Genomic DNA, 6,000 nt, shown 5'->3' with positions numbered 1-6,000 from the left:
AACTTTCTAATTTGCTGCTCGTCCAAGAGTGGCAGAACGGCTGTGCCGCCCCTGTGGGCTCTGGGGGCCGCTAACCGGTTAATTATTCAGTAAATAGCACGCCTGGGAAGATGGAGCCCCAGCCCCGGCACCTCCCGGACCAGTTTCTGCTGGGAGAGGAGCCGCTTTGTGCATGCTGGCACCCAGGAGCTTCTCAGGGAATGTTTCAATGAAATTCTCCTTTTTTGGGGGAGACATGGAGGGGCAAGTCAATTAATTGACATTCTCTGACAAAACACGTTTTGCCAGAAAATCCCTACCCGCTCCTAATTAGAGGGCTGTATCTGGCCTCTGTGTTTCAGGTTTATAATTCTGCCTGGAGATCAGATGGTGAATTTTTACCACTGAGAGCAATTTCCTAAAAATCTGTTTAGTATTCTGGCAGTTTGCAGGATGGGAAGAAAAAAATTAAAAAACGCTTAGGGGCAAGTTTTCTGCTTGGTGCATAGGGAGTTTTAACACATCATAACTGCAGCTGGGTGGGCAACGCGCTACACTGGAAATTTACTTCCTATCTTGAGATCATAAGGCAAGGTGATTTTCTATGTAAACTTTGGGGGTTTTGCCTCTTTAGATCTCAACTTTGTAACTAAGAGGAAGCAGCCGAAGTTTGTAACGCACAGCGAAGGGAAAGGTGCGCTATTGCTTTAATCAAAACTGGCCGGAGTAGCTCAGGTCGTCTTCTCTTAGTTGGCAATGTTACCGTTTCTTAAAAATCATGCGGTGATTGAATCTGATGTTTGTGCTGGGAGCTGAATGCATTTCAGAGGTGAATTAGACCTACGTAACGCAGAGCGGTGGCACATAATGAGATTTTGAGATTTGCACGATGCCCCCGTTTTCAAGGCATCTGCAGCATTCCTCCCAAAATGAACCCAATTACCTTAAGAAATTTCCCAAGGATCTGGGACAGAGAAGCGAGGAATTCAGGACTCTAACTCGATGGATCAGGCTGGGACAGCAGCGCAGTGTTTAACGGGACACCGGGATCTCAGCTGCGCCCTGGACCACAAGGTTATTTTGGAGCGTACCTAATCTTTTTTCCCTTCAGAGAGCTTTGATTCCCCGAGCAAGGGGGAGGTTTGTCCTAGGTGATCAAGCCAAATCTAAGCCAAAGTAACGCCACAACCCACAGGTGCTGGAAATGTCAGGGGTCTCAGCGCCTGCTGCTTTGCTCGCCTGAACCCCCTCCAGCTGAACCCAGTTTCTGGCTAATGGAGGCACAGCTGAAACATCTACATTTTCTGCTCCTGTAGCCCTGGGCAGGGCTTTGTGTGGGAGTAAAAGCAGCCTGAAGGCTGCTTGGAGCCTCTCTGGTGAATGCCAGCCTCCAGGAGTGCCACAAAGCACTGCCGGCCTGGGGAGGGGGACCCCGGAGCTGGTAAGAGAAATAACAAGGTCTGGTGCCTGAAGAAAAGCTGAGAGAAAGTGAGGCTCTGCGCCACCAAGAGAAGGTAGGTTAGGAGGAATGGAATTCTATCTCCAAAATACTCTTAATTACAGCTGACTGGAAGATCTGATATACTTTAGAGGTTTTGACAGTGACTGAGGCGTGGATGACTCAGGGTGAGAGTTTTTGTTAACTTTGATTTTCAGGTCGCTCTTGGCAATGTTAGCAAGCATGCGGGATGAGTTATTCATTTTGGTTCTAAAAGTTCTCCAATTTCCACAAGGTTTTACCACATTTTAAAGTTTCCTCCTGTTCATCGTGTATTGCTAAGAACGTAGAAGCTGTAATAATTCTTAAATGTCCTTAGCTCTTCTAATATTTCTTAAAGCACCCTAATCTGCCAAAACAAACAGTTCACCATTATTGCATTCAAGATGTAAGGAAAACCCAAAGAACCCAATTAGCTTTTCTTAATTACTGCAAAGTTGGTGTGGGAGGGATGAAGATCATAATAATAATAAAAAAAATAAATCTTAGTTTAAAAAAATCTCGTGTAAGTTGGAGAAGTTGTTCCTAGCCAGTGCTCACGGAATACAATGCCGGTGTCAAAATAGTCTCTTTGCACAGAGACCTGTGAAAGGACAGAGAAGCAGAACAAAACGTTACCAACAGAGCTCTGTAATATCTGTGTTTCACTTTGTAAGGGCTGCTGCAATAATTTTCTTCTGATTTTGACCTTTGTGGGTTTAACATTACGATGCTGTGGCTGGAGCTTTGGATTCTGTCGGAGACAAAAACCTAAAAATAAACCTAATTTGTTCTAAGAGAGAAAACTGAGGTCCATGTAACCTTAACATGCAATTACAGGTGTGCTCAGGTTCACTCAACTAGTTCCTATGGAGAATCAGTTGATAAGACTTGCGGTGTTAATTTAAAACTAGTAGCAGAACCTGCCAAAAGACAAATCAGGCAGGTTTCCTGCGGCTTTATATTGCTCCAGAAGCCTCTTCCAGATGAGTAGCTTTCTCCTCCTGCTAATTCATTAATGCTACGGTGCTGTGTGTTACTGCCGGAATAAGACGTGGGAGTTTCTCCGGGTGAATGTTATCATTATGGCTATCAGCAGTGAAATGCAAGGTGGCTGCGAATCAGGCCGTGTGGGTGTTTTTGCTAGAAATGAGTTTGCCTCGTTAGGGCTGTGTCGGGCTGGTTCGGCGCAGCCCCGGAGCGGCAATGCCCGCATGGGACCCCGCGGGCTGCTGTGGCCAAGGTGGGTCCCACTGCCTGTGGTGGCATGCCGACTTGCTTCAGCTACAGAGCTACAGTCCTCAACATCCGTGACCTTTTTGGGGGTTTGCAGGAGTTTGAGGGGTCTGAGATGGCGGTGAAGGGCTTTTCCGTGCCGTTCTAAGCAGCTGTCTTCTGCAGGCTTCGGAGTACGCTCCGTGCAGCTACGGCTAAAGCAGTCCCCAAGAAACAAGGCTAGACAACAAGAGGTGAGGTTGAACGGGATAGATGTCCAGCAAGGGAGCGTTTTAAGTGCCATTACACGAGCCTGTCTGATCCTAAAACTTGATTAAGAACAAATAAAATTATATTGCTGGGCAGTCAGAGACTTCTCTGACCACTTTAAGCCCTTGCCTAGGGCAGTCTATGAATAGTCAATGGGACGACCTCTCTGATAATATTGCAATCGCCTGAACATGCAAATAATGCCTTTTTTTTTTTATCCTTGAAGTAAGATATGTTTTTTGTTATTGTTTCTCTTGATTGACTGGCACATCTTGAACTCAGCTGCTCGGTGGTTAACACTCCCTGATCACTGTATGCTGATCTTGGCTATGCCTTTCTCATCACAGGACTGACTATTTGGGGTCTGAAGTAGTTGTGTGAGCACCTGCTAAACTGGTTTCACATTATCTGAGTGGTTTTGGGATTTTTTTTTTTCTTCCAAGACCAGACCGCCTCCACAGTGTTTGCATTCACCAGCTCTGCTGCCTCTCTGTGCGGGATGGGGGACACTGGGTTCCCACTGCTGCTTCTTCTGTCCGCTGGGGACAAAGAAAGCATTTGCTTCCTTGCGTTTTTGCACCAGAATATTAGGCTAAATAAAAATACTTATTCACAAGTTCCACGTAGGCCTGTTTCTTGGACTCTGACCTTTCCCACTGCTCTCCTTCAGACTCTCATCAGGTGGCCCGGGTCTCTCCTGAGGGACGATGCCCCACACTGGCTAGACTTCCCAACAAAAGCCTTGTTGCTCTGCAGAAGTTGCAGACTATCCCCTTATTTATGCACGTACGTTTGTCTTTTTTTTAAAATTGTGGCATTCTTCATTCCCACTCAGTGTAATTTACTACAATTGCTAGATCCTTTTCTAAAGAACTTCCAACTAATCAATTTTCCTCATCCTGTATTTCTGCAGTGGAGTGTTTTTGCTGGCTGTAATTGAAATGCACCCTATTGTTTGTGCTGGTTCCCCAGCTTGTCAGGACCATTTGCAATTCTGATCCTGTCCTCCCACACACTCGCAGTCCCTTCTGGCTGGGGGTCATTTGCAAGTGTACTGAGAATACTCTATATCCTACCTTCTAGGTCACTAATACGGCATTAAACAGAGCTGGCTCAGGACAAATCCCCAAGGAAAAAGTTTGTTTTGTGCATCCTTCCGTTTTGACAGTAAACAATCAATATCTCCTCCCCAGCCTGAGTCACCCTGTCTTTCTTGCATCCACCTACAGTGGTTTAATCTATGTTGTGTATCCATAGCTTATATAAAAATATCACAGGAAACACTGTCAGAGACTTAGTGGGTGAAGTATGACATTTACCCTTCTCGCATTGCCACAAGGTCTGCTACCTTCTTGCAAAATTAAATGATTTTGTTTTGACATTATTTTTACGTGACAGATTCATGTGCGGTGCTGTTCATCTCCTCCGTGGCCTTACAAATCACTTGTTTATTTGTTCCAGCATTCACGACTGCCCCTCCATTCCTCACTCCGCCACCCCCCCCATGTTCAGCACGGGCACTGCCATTTTCCAGTTGTCCTCTGCATCCTCTGTGACTTCTGGAAGGTGAACCCCTAATGATGTCCCGCCTGGCTCAGCCTAACGACCCGCAGGCTCTTTACCTCAGGAACTAATTGGCTGAAGCAAGCAGAAATATCTAACTTACTCAAGCACCCTTGAGTCTGGGTTGGTTGGGGTTTTTTCCTTTCCTTTAGTGTAGATGGTGATAGATACTTTAGATACTTCCATCATAGGCCTTAATGGTTCACCATCTGCATGGCTGTTGCAGATGAAAATATTTGACATGGTTATGATTTACCAGCAATTCAAGATTTATTAATGCTTTGTGGTAGAGCAAAAGGTTGAATTTTAGCAGCACTTAATCGTTAACCAATTTAAGGATTAACAAGGTGATTCGGCAAAATATGTTGTAATTATAACAGTGGCTTAATTGCAGATTTGAAAATGACAAGATTCGCGCTGACTTACTTCAGGGCATCACAAATCAAGATATATGCATGGACACATGTATAAACACAAAGCATGGAAACACACCCCATTCAAGGGGTCACACTCACACACACACACCCCATCCAAGTCCTTAACTGCCAGGACCAAAGTCCCTTCGTGGTGGCTGACCCCCGTGAGACGACGCGTGCCCCTTCCCACTCCTCAGAGAGAAATATTTGGATCCACGGAAATACATAGGCACCCACACGCCTGAAGGCTAATGTGTATATTCAAACACATGGATAGGGAGGGAGGTGGAAGAGAGAGGCCAGCCTATAGTTAAAATTTCCCTCTTCTCAAGCTTAGAGTAAATACTGGCAATGTATTGGCATTCCTCAACGGGCCCTTCGTTGTGCCTCAGGGACATCCCACCTCAGGGGAGATGCTGGTCACAGCCCACTGCGATCCAGGAGAGCTCAAAGGGTCTCGCTATTTATAGGGTCTGAGGTAATGGACTTTCATCAGTGTTGCCAGATCATTCTGGTACCTTCCAGAGCAGGCTGCGATCCAGGCGGCAGGAGTTCTGGGTACATTTTCCCAGGTAACAGGAGTTTCAGGCATGGTTAGGAAGTGCTGAACTTGCTGTAACTGGGACAGCAAACTCTGCACCTGTGACCAAGATAAGAAGGTGCCAGATGGTCCCAGTTCACTGTGCTCATAACCAAGACCAGAACACGATGTTGGCTGGTCTCGACATCGCAATGTGGCCTGGGAGAGGGGGGAGCTGCACCATTGCAGTGGTGTTGACCTTTTGTTGGAGACTATTGCTCAAAAGAAAGCCTTAACATCATTAGCTTTCACCTCTGCTGAGCAGCACTATGATGCTCCTGGTTTTCCTCCGATCATTCAGTTACTCACCGAATTTCTTAGTGATACCATGTTTTGTGGTGTCACTGACCTTGTTCCAGCCTAGTTTGCAGTTTGAGAGGGCCTTTCTAAAGCCAGGTCTCACGGGGTGTGTGGAGGGAGGACCCTGCAGTGGGGAGCACAGGGCTTTGCTGCCGACCTCCTCCCGCTCGTCCAGAGTCGCTCGGCGATTGCATAGAAAT

This window comes from Chroicocephalus ridibundus, chromosome 4, assembly GCF_963924245.1.
Source record: "Chroicocephalus ridibundus chromosome 4, bChrRid1.1, whole genome shotgun sequence".
NCBI lineage: Eukaryota > Metazoa > Chordata > Aves > Charadriiformes > Laridae > Chroicocephalus > Chroicocephalus ridibundus.
The sequence above is the reverse complement of the archived record's forward strand: the minus strand, read 5'-3'. Positions refer to the sequence as shown.